The 17,345-nt window shown below is 33.9% G+C and overlaps 1 pseudogene; it reads right to left on the minus strand.

The window, feature by feature from the left end:
• Positions 1 to 16,053, minus strand: part of LOC120214549 — a 31,320-nt pseudogene extending 15,267 nt beyond the window's left edge.
• Positions 16,054 to 17,345: the final 1,292 nt, after the last annotated feature.

Genomic DNA, 17,345 nt, shown 5'->3' on the forward strand with positions numbered 1-17,345 from the left:
CAAATTAACAATAAAATATTATTTAATTAATTCAATTAAATATACATTAAAGACTTATAATCTGAATTATAATCTTTAATGTTTATTTAAAACTTATTTAATTATTCCAAATTATATATACCAATTAAAAGAGTTGTAATCTAAATTACATTCTTTTAATGCGTACTTACTATATTCGAGATAATTAAAATCATATGCATATCAAATATACATATCATAACTCTAGATATATTTTAGTAACATACAATAAATTGTACATTTTTGCTCATTTCAATCCTAGGGTGTGACCCTGTAGGTTCTTGTAACGTTAGTAGTAATTATTAGAACAATTCTACTATTACATACAATAAGTTACATCTAGCAATATATCATTATCACCTAAGTTACAAGAAATTATCATTCGACATATCATCTTTGTGATTAACTCTTTTATGTTTTACATCCTTTTGTCCTTTATATCTAGAATAGGCACAAGTCTTAGAATAATCACACTTATATAGCCCATCTATTGTTTCTTGATATCTAGAGTATATTATAATTAACGAATATGATATCACATATCAACTTATTCGAGCATGTCCATGCATTTCTAGTCTCACTCAATCAAGTGGCTGCGATATATTTCCTATTATGTAAGAAGGACAAATCCTATCTTAACCATATACACCCTACTACATATATCGAAATATATTTAATAACAGTCTTTATAGTGCAACTAGCTACGGAGCATGTTTAACTGTATCAAAACATACAACAATATATGTTGGGATGACATTGATCTCAAGTCTGAGGATCATACATATAGTCATCACCATGAGCAATGTTATGACCGTTACATAATAATCCAAGACATATGCTCATGATGGGTCAATCCAATACATTATTCTCTAACAATATAATCATGTATCAATTCTGACATCTCTATGTCAATGAGAACTCCTTGTCATCAATCAATAACATGTTAGTCTTAAGCGTATTATTATTGTCCATGCCCATAATAATACTTGACTATGGATCTTTTAATAATGTTATTATATGGACTTTCTTATCTTTCAGTTTATGTTAAACACAGACACATAACTGAAAATAATAGTGGCAATGCCTTTATTCAATAAAATCGATAATTAAATATATTATTACAATCATCATATGATTGGTCTTTAGGCATATTCTAACATCGATCACCCGTAGATGATGGAATGGAGCAACATTAGTCGTTATAACAACATAGTGGTGTTGTGAGATGTTGGCATCAGCTTGCCCTTTAATTAATGGTTCCACAGCATCGTGATTGGCTTTAGAGTGTGACAATCTACACGCTTTCGGTTGGGGGAGTTCCTTTCAAATTTTGCCTAGCCAAAACATAGGTTTTCGAACACACCATCATAAGTTTCAGAGTAGGATTTGGAAAGGATTTTATTATCGTGGTTCTAAACTTTTTCGAGTTTAAAATAATGGTTGAAGGTGGAGGGAGTGAACCGGGTAAACTTCCCTCGAACATAAACAGAGTGCTGGGAATGGTTTCCTAGATGCACATAAAATTCTCGAACCAACGTTGGCGCCACTTCCTTCAGGTGCCTGGCAAATTTCTCCCAGTTGTGTTTCCAGATGATGTTCATTACCTCCGATCCGAAGGGTTCCTCATCAGCTTCAGGGATTACAAAGTCATCTTCCAAGTATACTTGGCATTTTGGCAACGCCTTAAAATTGTTCTCAACCTTAACACTTTGGAAGCGTTAAATGCTTGTTGCAGCGGTGGATGAGGTGGAAGCATCAAGGGTTGATTTGAATCGAGCCATGATAAGTTTAATGGAGAGAACAAGGATTTTTTGATGTCAATAATGAAGGTTTTTTGGTAAAGATAAAAAACAAAAGGCAAAACAAATGTTGAAGAAGAAAGTGAGTGAAAGAGAAACGGTGAAAGAGAAGAGTAAAGTAGGTAGTTTTGGGGAAAATGGTAGGTTAGTGGGTGGTTTTCTGGGGGTAAATAAATAAAAAGTGAAAAGGGAAGATAAAGTAATTAATGAAAAAGATAAAATAATTAAGGGGGAAAATTTTCCCTATTAAAAGTATCGCCCAAATAATTTATTAGGGTTTAGCGTCCCTCTATAATTAAGTTTTAGCCCTATGGTACCACGTGTACAAATAACAAGAGATATGATATTAAAAAATAAAATAAATATAAAACACTCATGCATAATAAGATAAAGAAAAAATATTTATGTATAGAATGCAGATTATGTTACAACAAAATTTGTTCAGGGAAGAGGAGTAAACTCTTAGGCATCGTGGAGTAACGACGCCAATTTATCTCGCAGGATCGGTGCTCCATTGTACACCTTCATTCTTTGACCATTCACCTTAAAAGTAGTCATATCATCCAAGTTTGTGATTTCAATTATGTCATGGCTATGTACTTGATGCACTAATAAAGGCCCTGACCACCTGGACTTTAGCTTTCCTAGGGACAACTTGAGCCTTGAATTATATAGCAGTACTAGGTGAAGGCAATGGAGAGAGTTTTAGATAGGCAGGCTAGGTATTCTAGCGAGACTTCAGGATATATCAAGTGAGCCTCTGAGTCAACAAGACCATCTCAAACATCAACCAAGAGGGCCCGAGAAAGTCAAAGTTCGTCGAGAACCCCAACGACATATTGAGAAAGACTGGACAGAGTTCGGATAGAGAGGGTAGATCCGAGACCTGGAGGAGACCTTTAGCGCTTGATTCAAGAGTTAGTACCCATATTCTGCCCGGATGTTTCAATCATCTTGTTTGTGTGCAGTGTGGGAAGAGACATGTGGGAACCTATCAGTAGGGTTTTGAGGGTTGATACAGTTGCAGCTCTTTTGGTCACTTTGCTAGTGATTTTATGTTGATTTTCAATTTTTAGATATTTACAAATATCAAATTATTACAGTTATCAGATATTTATACATATCATATGATTACAATTATTAGATATTTACAAATACCATATGTTTTATAGTTATCAAATATAGATTAATAAATGATTCTATGATGTTACAAATAAGCCCATTGTACTTTGCATTAAGAGTCATAGGTACATTTGGCATGCCATTTAGTGAGCACTTTTTAGTTATTAGTTATCAGTTCAGCTTTGGTACATTATTGTACCGATGTTCATCACCGTTAGTGCTCAGGTTATGATTGCACTAAAGTGCATCATATCGAAGTTTCAATTATAATTTGGCACCGTGTTGTGCCTAGTGAGCACCTTAAACTCACGTACCTTATTTTCTCTTACATATACATTGGGCTATAACAATAAATGTGAAAGTTATGAAAATATATGAAAGAAATGAACATAGAATTGAAAATAAAGTTTTGAAATATGTTTGAATGAAAAGAACAAAAGTTATTTATGATATTTAATGTTGACTTACATAATTTTTGATAAAATCATGAGATGATGATTTTCAGGTTTTTAGAAGGAAAAACAGCTTGACTAGCCCAGTTTGAAGTTTAATGTTTTTTATTTAAATTATAATTTATTTATTATATTTTATGAAATTTATGGTTTTATATAACTTTAGTTATATTTCTTCCTCACTAAGTTTTACTTAGCGTGTGATGATTTTCATGCTTAGATTTGAATAAAGTAGAGGACGTAAAGTGAGAAGCTTGCCAGCATATTATGGAAATCAAACCTACCAACAGTTTCAGTAAGATATCCTAACTTTGACTTATTAGTGACATGTACATTATATTCGTTGGACTGCTTTATTAGATTCATTTTTAAAGGGCATGTATTAGTAACTAGGATTATTTTCTTTAATTTTGGCTAATTTTTAGTATTAATCGTATTTATGAATGAATAGTATAAATACTATATTTTAAATGTTTTAAAAATTAAGCAATATTTAGGCAATGATATATATATATATATATATATATATATATATAGTTATGATCAACTTTGAACAACCTACTTACAGACTAAAATTGGATTTGTTTTTCAGTGATTAAATATTATTTTATGATTTTATACGAATAAGATAAAAATTTAAAAGTTAAAACAGTGAATGTTTAAAAAGAAATGATATTTTAAATGTTCAAGAATAGTAAATGTTTATCTAATTGATGTGGCATTTGTGGCTCATATTACAAGACATCTATAGACTATGGGTGTTATAAGTATGTTACAGAATTGATATTGACAGAAGAGAGTCACTATTATCGATTCAGAGAGGGCGTTCGCGGTGATATTATATAGCATCTTGTAGCCGACCCCCCTATGGTATTATCCCAACTGACCCACTAGGTGAAGGTAGTGGAGAGAGCCTTAGATAGGCATGATAGATAGTCCAGTGAGCATTAGGACATATCAGGAGAGCCTCTGAGTCATTAAGGCCATCTCGGACACTGGCCAAGTGGGCCCGAGAAAGTCAAGGTTTATCGAGAACCCCACCGACATAGTTGAGAAAGACTGGCCAGAGTTCAGATAGAGAGGATAGATCCGAGACCCGAAGGAGACCTTTAATTCTTGATTTAAGAGTTAGTACACATGTTCCACCCAGAGGTTTCTATTATTCTTTCTGTGTGCGGTGTGGGAAGAGACATGTGGGGACTTGTCAGCAGGGTTTTGAGGGTTACTATAGTTACGAATCTTTGGGTCATTTTGCCCGTGAATTTTTGAGAGTTCAAAGAGTGTCTCTGACTCCTACGCAGAGGTCCACACTCTCAGTATATGGGGTCGATTACCAATTGTGATATCAGGTACATTTACCATATACTCCTTTCCAGTTTTCGCATTAATAGACTCCGGTTCCACCTATTTTTACATCTTCCCCGACCTAATTTAAGAGATATAAATTCCAAAAGAGAACCTAGAGATAGGTGTTCGAGTCTCAAGCCCTCTAGATTTACTCAATAGATAACCAGTAAGGATTCAGGATCAGACTTTCTCAAAGAACTTGATGGAGTTACCTTTCAGGGATTTCAACTTGATCTTGGGGATGGATTGGCTAATCGAGCACGATGTCAGTTTGAGATGCAAAGCTAGATGGCTTAAGCTCAAAGCAATTGATGGAACCAAATTGATAATAACCAGTGAGATATCCTACCAGACGAGGATTGTATCAGTTTTGAAAGCCTAAAGGATGATCGACACCCGAATTTTAGTACCCACACTTGTGGATATCCGAGCAGTGCAAGATTTTCTCGATTTGTTTTCAAAAAATTGTTAGGTTTGCCACCCGAGCGTGAATTGGAGATTGACATTGAAGTAATGTCGGGTTCGGCTCCGGTGTCCATTTCTCCCTATCGTATGGCACCAAAATTCAGAAGTTACTAGAGAATAGCTTATATGACCAAGCATCTCTCCTTGGGGAGCACCGATCTTGTTAATTAAGAAGAAAGATGGATCAATGAGGTTATGTATTGACAATAGACAGTTAAACAAATTAACCATTAAGAAACATTATCCACTACTTAGGATAGATGACTTTTGAGAGCAGCTGAGAGGGGCGTGTTTATTCTCAAAGATTGATCTACGGTCAAGCTACTATCAGTTGAAATTCAAAGAAACGGATGTTGTAAAAATAACTTTCAGGATATGATATTGTCATTATGAGTTTTGGTTTACCAATGCTCTAGCAGCGTTCAAGGACCTTATGAACCAAATATTCCACCTATACCTAGACCAGTTTATGGTGGTGTTTATAGAAGACATTCTGGTGTACTCCCAATCAGAGGAGAGGCATGATCAGCATCTCTGTATCGTCCTTCAGACCCTCAGAGAGATACAGTTGTATGTCAAATTCAGAAAGTGTGAGTTTTGACTATCAGAAGTATCATTGTCATGTCTAAAGACAACATTAGAGTCGACCCTTAGAAAATTCAGTCTATAGTTGAGGGGGAACCACCTAAGAATATGTCAGAGGTGCGTAATTTCCTTAAGTTAGCCGGTTACTATTGTCGGTTCATTCAGGGCTTCTCTATGATAGCAACCTCATTGACCAAACTACTTCATAAAATATCCACTTTTGTTTGGGATAAAAAGTGACAGAAGAGCTTCGAACAGTTGAAGGTCATCCTGACCCAAGCCCCGGTGTTGACCCAACCATAGTTAGTATGGACTTCACAGTTTTCAGTGATTCTTCGCTGAATGGACTTGGATGTGTTTTGATACAGGAAGGTAAAGTTGTTGCTTACGCGTCTCGACAACTTAAGCCTCATTAGCGTAATTACCCTACTAATGAACTTGAGTTAGTAGCAGTGGTGTTCGTTTAGAAGATTTGGCGACACTATCTTTTCGGTGAGAAGTGTTACATATTCATCGATCACAAGAGCCTCCAATACCTTCTCACTCAGAAAGAGTTGAACATCAGATAACGCAGGTGGGTTGAGGTTCTTAAGGACTACGACTGTGTGATATATTACCATCTCAGAAAGGCCAATTTTGTAGCAAATTCTTTAAGCATGAAGTCCATATCAGAGTTTTTAGCCTTTCTGGCACAGTTGAGTTTATCCAGTGATGGTGGATTGTTAGCCAAGTTGCGAGTCAAGCCAGAGTTGTTAGGTGAATTTAAGAAACTACAGAGTTCAGATGTTTGACTAAGGACGCAGGTTGAGTAGGTCCGTCAGGGTGAGGCCCCAGGTTTTGAGTTGCTATAGGGAGATGTGTTATACTTCAGGGGTCGATTCTACGTACCTGTAGACACTTAGTTGCGCGATAAGATTCTCCATGAGGTGCATTGCAGTCCACGTTCAGTATACCTAGGCAACAACAAGATGTATCAGGAGCTTTACCGATTGTTCTAGTGGTCGGCTATGAAAAGGGAAGTACTAGAGTTTGTCCCTAGATGCTTAGTGTGTCAGTAGGTTAAGGCAGAACACTAGGTTCCCTCAGGTCTCCTCCAACCTATTCATATTGCTCAGTAGAAATTGGACAGGGTAACCATGAATTTTGTGACCAAGTTACCAATGACCAGATAGAATCATGACGTCGTTTAGGTCATAGTGGATCGTTTAACCAAATCAGCTCACTTTCTTCTAGTTAGGATGGACTATGGTTAGCTCATTTTTATGTACATGAGATAGTGAGGTTACACGGTGTATTGACTTCTATCATATCATGTAGAGACCCCAGATTCAATTATCAATTTTAAAAAGCCCTCCATGAATACTTAGGCATCAAATTGCACTTCATTACAACTTTTCATCCTCAAGCAGATGGCCAGTCATAGTGAATTATCCAAATTCTTGAGGACATGCTCATGTGCACTATCATCGATCTAGAAGGTAGTTTGGAGGACCATTTATCGTTAGTGGAGTTCGCCTACAACAATAACTTTCATTCGAGCATTTAGATAGCTTCATGTGAGGCCTTGTATAGCCGTAAGTGTATGCTTCCACTTTGTTAGACAAATCTTAGTTAGGGAAAGATAGTAGGCCCAAACTTGATTAGAGAGATGGAGGAGAATGTCAGGATGATTTAGAGCCTGCTTAAAGAAGATTTAGATAGATAGAAGTCTTACGTAGACTTAAAGCATAAAGACATTGAGTTCACAATTAGGGACAAGGTATTCCTCAAGGTTTTCCCTTGGAACAAAGTACTTCATTTTGAGCGCAAAAGAAAGTTAACTCTGTGCTTCATAGGACCATATAAGATACCCGAGAGAGTTGGACCGGTGGATTACAGGTTAACCTTACCACTAGAGTTGAAGCACATCCATAACATGTTCCATGTATCTATGCTCATGAGGTACCATTCCGATCCTTCGCATGTCATACCCTTAGAGTAGGTTGAGGTCAGTCCAGATATGACCTATATAGAAGAACCGATTAGAATCTTGGAAAGCAAAGTGAAAGAGTTAAGGAACAAGAAGATTCATTTGGTCAAGGTGCTATGGAGGAACCATGGTGTCGAGGAGGCAACTTGGGAAACCAATTAGGATATGAAGCTTCACTACCCTCACCTATTCTATCCAGTTAAATTTTGAGAACGACATTTCTTATTAGCAAGGGAGAGTTGTAATGACCTGGATTCTGGGTTAGGAGTTTTGGACCAACCCGAGTTGGGCCTTGAATTAATTCCTTAGTTTATGAGAAGTTTTGACCCAAATTTAGATGGATTTATGCTTGATCCAAGCCTAATGAAGAGTAAAAAGGGTGTTTTTAGTCTGTAATCAAAATAAGAGGGACCAAGGAAGTAAATTCACCATTAAAGATTTCAAAATCAGAATAGTTATTAATTATGGGTGATATCACGTTGTCTCCTCCCTCTTTTCTCAACTCTTCTTGTTTTTTTCTCTTTTTTTCATCTCCTTCTTCAAGATAAGCCTAAAGGTGATAACTTTATAAATTTCAAGCTATTTCAAGGTTAAGCTAAGGTAAGAACCATCATGCTTTCACTTTTAGCTCTAATTCAAGCTCCCATTTGTGAGTTTTGGTGAATGAAAAACCAAAAATAAGTTTAGTGGAGGTTTAGAAACCAAGTATTTTCCATTTTTGTTTTGGGGTGATTTAGGCCTCTTAGAATGTTTTAGATTCTCCTCTAATTATCCCAGCAACATTAGTAATTTATATGCTTGATTTTGTCTAGTGAGAGAAGTTAGGGAAGGCTCTTAAGCAGGGGGAAGGAAAAACTCACGTTGGGTTGAGCTATTGACACTACTAGTAACCCAAATACTCAATGTAACTCATTTATAAATCACATATACAATGTGTAGCTCATTTAGATGAGATTTGGTATGTTGTATAAGCTTGAAACATTTTCATGGTAGATTCATATTTTTTGTGTTCCGTCATGTGTTAAAACCTTTTATGACCCCCTTTATCAAATAAAATACTAAAATATCATTTAGGGACCTCAATGGGACTTTTGGGCATGGAAATATAGGATTTTCATACCAAAATAGAACCCACATGAACGACAGTATTGATACTATTAGAACCTTACAGTATTGATATTTTCTTCAGTCAAGTTTAAATCAAACAGTTTTATAAGGGTAGCATCGATACTCATTCATTGAGTATATTTGATACCAGGGTAGGAATATCGATACTATTTATAGGGGTATCGTTATTGAAGTATTTGTTAAACATTGAACTGAAATTTAGTATCAATACTCAGTTAAGAATCGATTCCCAACACCAGAGTGTCGATACTCAACATTGAGTATCAATACTTTCTTAATCAAATAGTCTACATCAGTCAGTGGGTATCGATACCAGTAGGTGGGTATCGATACCAAAGGTTCAGTATCGATATTGAAAGGTCAACATTGGTACCCACGAGTAGATTTTGATATAAAAAAATCTATAGGCTAAGGGATTAGACTCGAGGTGCCCCAAATACACTCTAATAGTATTAAATAAGACTTCAACCGATAACAGTAATTAATATCATAACAGTAGAAACTGTAACAGTTATGTTACATAAAACTAGCCTTGTTTGACGCTAAAGAAACAACCAAGACACTCGAGTTTTTCTTTAGCAGATTACGACAGTCAGTAGTTATTCTAGTCAGTGCTATGGAACTTCAATAGCCGACTGAGCACCAAATGCCCCAAGACTTGACGGAGTGGTTGGTAGTTCTAATTTTTTGACGACAGAATTCTGGATTCCCACCTGGTATGCTAGAGGAGTGTGAGCTCTATAACACCCTTAACCCGTATACGTCTCGATATACGAGTCAAAGATGTCATATCAACTTGTTTCATTTGAAAACATTCTTATTCTAACTTTAAAAATCTATTTTATAATTTATTTCTTTGTCACATGAAAATAAATTCATTTGTTAATCAGTAACTTTTCTAAACCATGTTTTTTTCGTGAAATCTTTTAAAAACATAATAATGTAATATAATATTTTCATGCATAGATACTAATAAAACTAAACTAAGTAAAGTAAACTAAAATAGTTCTAGTTTACTATTACAAATTATTTAAAATAAATATGATAAATAGAAACTACTGACATAATTATACATGCCACTACTAGTCAAAAGAAACTTCAATGATGTCTTACTGATACTGGTATTATAGATGATCTGGACATGATGTTTGGAAAGCTCATCGTAAAACGTTCGTATCTAAATCAGACCCTACTTATGAAAATCATCACGCGCTAAGTATAACTTAGTGAGGCAATAATACTAAAGGTGAGAACAAATAAATACAATATCAAAATATATATAAATTTATTTAAAATAAAATAAACAAACTTTCAGAATTTCAAACTGGATATCCCATGCTGAACTTTATCAGAAACCTAAAAAGAATCGTCTGATAATTTTCACAGAATCATAATAAATCAGATCATACAGAATAATCAATCCATTTTCTTTTGTAATCAGAAACTTTTCAGAACTTTCGTATTTCATTTTTTATAGCCCAAAATATATTTTAAGAGAATATAAGGTAAGTGAGTCAGACGAGTGTGCGCAATACAGATCTCATATCATCAGAGTTGGAACAGATAAGCACACACAATGCTATCACATCGGAAATAACAATATGCACACCAAGTGCATTCATATCAGAATATATATACTAGTGTACACTCCGGTACACCACATAATATCAGAATCAGAACAGATAATCACTCCACCTCATGGCATGCCAATTGTATCTATGACTCTCCATATAACATACAATGAGCTTTTTAGTTCATTTCGTAATCATTTGATAAAAATCATATCAGAATCAGAAATATATTTAATTCACATTCATAAAATGTGACATGGGCAGTTCATACCCAAAACCATTCATTAAACTTATTAAAAATATTATGGATATAATTCCATAATCAAAACATAATTCATATCTTTGAAATAAACAAGGTGACGTTGACTTATCGCAAGTCGTCCTCGATCAAAATAATATAATAAATAAATTGCACTTACCTTTGCCTCCCTGCAGAACTTGTATACGATAATACTAGTCACAAGATTTGTCCTTTCCTTTCAGATCGTTCGGATTGCTAGTTTTATTGTAATCTGATAATACCAAATTATAACACAAAATGTTTAAACTGCATATTAGTATCGTTCTAACATAAGCTCATTTTGACATTTGAAAATTTATAAAATAAAATCGATAACTAAATCGATATCAACCTAACTCATAACTCCATTATAACTTCAAACTTCTTGAAACACTTGTTCAATTCCACAAATAATTATTCCCGACATGATCTTCAACTTTTACCAATTATAAAATCAAACCACGTATTTTAAATTCTTTCTAGAATTAATCTCAACTTTTCCTTTAATTTCATAATAGCTCTTCACTATTATGATCATTTCCCATTAAAAATATAAAATTTCCAGTAACTAAAATAAAAGTTCAAATCAAAACTTCAACACTCAAAAGCTTACAATTTCATTCTACTTTCTTAGACTCTTTCAATTTCAACCTTACAACTTGATAAACTTGAAATTCAATCCCAACTTAATACTTAAACTCCAAAATCATTACACTTTCCAGAATTTCCATAATTATTCTAACTCACCCAAATGGTACTTTTACATTTAAAAATTACTCTTCATCTTCTAATCCATTTCAACTTAAATTCTAAAATTTCCATATTCAGACAACTTGCACTACCTTTAAAGAATCAGTATTCTGTATTGATATACACACTGGAATTTAATTTTGTTTTTTCCGTTGAAAACTATACTTGAATATGAATCTATCCATATAAATAACTAGTTCTAATTCATTCAGTACAATTTATGGTGCATTTTCAAATTTGACTGACATAATCTGTTTTGTGCAGAATCTGCTGCTCGTTTTTTTGACTTTTCCTCGGTTAAAAATTCATATCTTTTCGTATACACCTTGAAATTGATCCCCGTTTGTTTTAAACAGAACTAGATTGATATAAAAACACAAGTATATAGAAATAACCTCCAAATCATTTTTATATAATTTCTGGTGAATTTTCAAACTCACTGTCAAATTCAAAATCTAAATTGTTTTCATTAACTTCAACCTTAGGTTCTTCATCAATTCTTACAACTAATTCTTTAAAATCGCTTAACTCTTCATAACCCCTAAAACACAAGAAATCAACATCCCCTTCATCAACTCAAGATGAACTTGAACATAAAACCTAGTGATATTCATGTCAAAACGTAGCGAATTGAACGTAGAACATTTTTCCTAACTACACCGAAGTCTAATTCTCAAGAAAATAGCTCGAAAAACAAAAACTAAAATTTTTCCTCTTACCTTATGAAACTCACGGCAATGGAGACAACTTTGGCATGAAACTTCAGATATTTCTCATGCTTATCTAGCTTTAAATTATCATTTAATGAATATTAAATTCATTAAATTGGAAAATACCAATTTACCCTTAATAAAACTTCATAATTACCTTTAAACCTATACACCTCAACCTTATCATCTTCTAAACAGAGACATCTCAGCCTTATCATCTTCCAATAGTCAAAGATGAACAAAATATTTTCCCACTTTACCATTTTCCCTTGCAATTTCCAAAAATTACAATCCTGCCACTTTAATCCAACAGTCCAAATTAAACATGAAATTAAACCCTTAAATATTATTTTCCAACATTTAAAAATGTGAAAATAATATATTTATTTTCTTTTTTTCGAGACCTATTTTAATTTTTTAAAATTACTATTTTGGTCTCTAAACTTTTTCAAAGTTTATACTTTGGTCACCAAACTTTAAAAATTATAATTTGGTCACTAAACTAAATCCATTAATGGAATAAATTCTTTTTGGTAAAATTACCACTTAATTCCTTAAATTTTTCCTATTTTTTCTAAATTAAACACAAAGTTTTAAAATCTTACAATTTGGTCACTAACCTGATTTTTGGGATTTTACAAGCTCTGATATGACAGAATTCCTTCGCCGCACCATGACACCTTCCACAGTTTAGCAGATTAGGTTTTAATATATTATGTCTTTGCCTAGCCAACTCTTTTAATGAATGCATATAGTATAGTATAGTTATTAATGAGACACTAAGCTCGTAAGTTCAGCGTTCAAAATGTGTTTCCAAGCACAGGTTATTAGGGAGCAGATCGTGGGGAATTGTCATCGCCAGACATTCCAGCGCAGTAGACCAGATTTCCAAAGACCTTCAGAGTACGTCTTGAGTCACCTTTAGAGGGCATGTACTATTATGGACCCTTTTTATGTATTCAGTCGTAACTTATTTGGTACTCATTATATGTATTATTTTGGATGTATTTTGGGAGCTCCTCATTGTCTTGTAAACTTATTTTAATATCGTTTTACTTTTACCATTATGGATTAATTATTTTAGTGATTTACTAAGTAGTTTAAAGAAAAAAATTTGAAATCACAATTTTGGTAGTCTTTTGTAACATTGTAATCCATGGATCTTCGGGTCAAATTGGATTAGGGTGTTGCACTATAACTGGCATGTATCCGGAGTAAAAATCCTCTTCGTTAATCAATTGGAATTGAGGCAAAGCAAGGCCTAAGGCTACTTTATTTTATTGACTCATTCCTTCTTAAATTTCCTCTCCTTAGTTTCTCTAAAATTGTTTCAAATTTACTTTTATTACTTTTGCATTTATTTTCTATTTTTTTTAATTAAACCCCCCAATTTTCTTTGCATTCTAAATAAAGTCAGAATCAAAACCTTTCAACATCAAAATCTCCTTAATCCCTGCGGATCGATCTTTTTTTTCTCTATACTACGTTTCTAGCTTATTTATCAAAGAAAAATGCTTTATTTATTTGACAATTACAACGTTTGTCAACTATACAATCACAAAATTTTTTTCGTAGATTAACTATGAATGCATTGTGTTGTATGTCTTCTAATGTCCTAGAATATTCCAAAATATTGAATTTATTTTGTTCGCCAGAGACGCATTTATTTTCATCGCATTTGAATGCCTACACAAATGTTTGAAATTTTGTGAGGATGTCTGGGTGAACTATGTGGCCATCTGCCATCCAACCAACTACTTTATTTCCCAATGTTACAAAAAGGGTTGCCAACCGATAATATGTCGCTTTTACAATGGAAGTGATAGGCAAATGTCACACTCCCTTCAATGATGAATTGATCGCCTTAGTCAAGTTCATTTTCATATGAACATATCATCTATCCCTATCAAATAATTGAATCCATTTCTCCCTCAGGATTTTAGTAAGGTAGTTATAGCCTTGTTGATTCTTGTCTCTCAATTCTGGAAGTAGTTCCTCAACCTCACGTACGGAATCTGTGTGGCCTATCCATTAAAAATGCAACAGTTAATTAGAAATAATAAATGAAAAGATATCTTAAACTCAAAAGAGTTAAAGACGTACCCATTCGAAGCACCATTACGCTTTCATCTTTAGTCCTGAACTTTTGCAAATAATTTGTGGCAATATAACATTAACAATAACGATGATAACTATATGGAAGTTGCTAAGATTGGCCCATACGCTGGATTACGTATTTTATCTCCGCGTCTCAGTTAGAAATAAGACATATCTCATCATCTCTATCACACAACATGTGAAAAAACATGTCTTTGTAAGTTCTTAAGGAAGAATTCCCAAGAGTCAGCTATCCTCTGGAGTTCCCTCGATCACTTCATTGGGGTATTTTGATCCGATTCTTCGTCAATTACTGAAGAGTTTGGGGGAACTCTGGCTGGCAATTGGCACTGATTCGAAAGAGGAACATAGGAAGCCATAACTATACTCTTCTTTATTCAACTTATACGTATTATCAATGATGTTTTTTACATACCATGGATCAAGGTTTCTTGCTCTAAGTCATGCATTCCCATTTTTTTTATTCAATTGCCTCGTGCAGGAGTTTTCATCCTATTTCTTGGGAAACCACAATAATGGAGCTGAAGATAGAGTTTCACTTTGTGTTGTTCAAAGGATAACAGTTCCAAAAGTGGAAAAACGTCACCTCTATGATGTCCAAGGATAACAGTTCCACAATATAATAAATACTCTTTGTGTTTCTCTTAGTTGCTTCATAGTATTAGGCCATTTAACAGTTACTTCCTCTTTTATAAATCGATGTTTAAATCATATTACTCCTGTGATTTTGTAAGAAAAACCTTTAGACTGATCATCTCGCTTTCATTTCGAACAAGTTAGATCAATCTTGGTCATAATCTCAACCTCAGGACTGCAGTTATTCTTAGTTTTTGTAATCGCAGCTAACATTAACATCTCTTTCATTTCCATTTTTGAATTTGCACAATTCTATGTAGCAGAAAAAAATCATTAGGAAAAAAAATTTGTCATTGTCATCGATCAAAGTTACTGACCCTCACTTCCTGTCAAGTAATTGATCGAGTCAATAAGTAGTTGACAGGATTTGCTTTGTAGAAATAGAGCAGATTGTTTAGGTTCATGGTAATATGTTTGCTGTCAACTTATCGGAGCCGATGTTGAGGAGTCATACTTTGCTGCTAATAAATGATTTGAGATGAAATCTTTGGACGCTAGCAGTGGTCTTTGTGGATTAGACTCTGTCTTTTGAAGGTAGATGTTCGATCTCTCGTATCTTCTCGAGTGTGCTTTGCTTAAGGGAAGGGACGGACGCAAGATTTTAAGTAGGGAGATCGAACTTAAACTTATAAAATTTTAGGGAGCAAATTTGAACTTATAAAAATTTAGGGGATGAAAACAGATTTTCAATAAAAAATACATAGAAATATTTTTTAAAATATATGATAATTTTAGATTTTTAGGAGGTGACTGCCCCCACCCACCCCGCCTCGATCCATCCCCTGCTTTAGGGGTATTTAAACTCGCTATTGGATTCACTTAATGAAGTTCGAACTATTCCATCTTTGTAAGATAGAAGGTATGTATGGCTGAGTAAGGTGTTCATTGATTTGGTTTGATGCACTGTCGTCCTTGCTTTCTTATCTTCATTGGTTGTTTTCTTGCTTTGTGGAAGTGTTTATATCCGATCCTTACTGTCTTGTGATGGATTCACCAGGATCTGCCAGGCAAAAGATTAAAGTCTCATTAGCTGAAGCTGCTCCAGCAGCAAGCACCACGCTGTTGGCATCAAATTTAACCTTGTTTCCTCTGATTTTTGCCATATTAGACCAGTTCCTATACAGGTTATGTCAGCATGCTATAAATACATACATACACAAATATATATACACACACCTTGTTTCCTCTGACTTTAGGACATGAATAAAGTGACTTTAGTGATTAAGAGATTTATAGTTATTTCTTGAGGTTTCAGGTTCAAGCATTGCATATGTCGAGGGTATATGAGTGTCCATTGTTAAATAGTTAAGAGATTTTAAATAGATATTATCTTATATTCATCTCAGAAAGCTTATAAGGAAACGTGTTAGTATATAGATGTTATCCTCTCATTTTCTTTTAAATTTGCAATAAATAGTGAAGGTACAGTACAAACTTCAAATTAACAATGATTTTATGTATGGAAAAGAAAAACTTGTTCTTGTCTTTGGAAAAATTACGTTTCAACTAATTTGATTACTGTAAGTAAGAATCTTGAACTAAATTAAAAGGATCCAACGTAAAAGTTAAAAGAAATGTCTAGGTTAAGATTGGCATGTACTAATAAAAATTACGGTAAACTAAAAAAATAGTCATTAGTATTTGAGTAAGTTTTAGTTTCTTCACTAAAATTTTAAAAGTAACAAATTGGTAATTAACGTTATCGATTTATAGTAAATCGATCACTCGTCGTTAACCGTTATTACTGCAAGAACAGAATGATGATGTGGCGCGTTAATCTTACATTTTGACATAATTTGGTCATATTCGCAAACCCCTCTTTCTCTCTCAGTCAACAAGGTTCCCCTTCACTCTCCCATAATTTGTTCAAATTTTCTTAATCTTCTCTATACACAACCAAAACCAAAATCATTTTCATAGTAACTATCTTGGCCTCTTCAGAAACTAAGTCGAGCACGGAGAAATGTGGCAATTTGCAGATTTATTAAACTTATTTACACAAAGGAGAAGGGAGAGAAGAAATTAGCAAGCCAAATGAATCAAAAGGTAAGCACCAATTTTAGAGATGAAAGTTAATGGTACTTCATTATCAGCAAGTTTTAGTGAGAGAAAGTAACTATACCATGTCAGCTAGTTAATGTGGTACGTCAGTATTCCGTTACTGCAGTAACGACTGTTAACGGTGAGTGGTCGATATGAATCAATAGTGTTAATGACCAATTTGTTACTTTTAAAACTTCAGTAGGGAAAATGAAAATTTACTCAAACATTAATAACCATTATTTGTGTAATTTACCCTTTATTTTTCAATTTTGGGGTGTTTCATTTTTTTAATACTACCACTTTTTATTTTAATTTTTCTAATTAGATCATTGTTTTATCTAATAGAAATAAT

The sequence above is a fragment of the Hibiscus syriacus genome, unplaced genomic scaffold (assembly GCF_006381635.1).
Source record: "Hibiscus syriacus cultivar Baekdansim isolate YM2019G1 unplaced genomic scaffold, ASM638163v2 tig00110065_pilon, whole genome shotgun sequence".
Taxonomy (NCBI): domain Eukaryota; kingdom Viridiplantae; phylum Streptophyta; class Magnoliopsida; order Malvales; family Malvaceae; genus Hibiscus; species Hibiscus syriacus.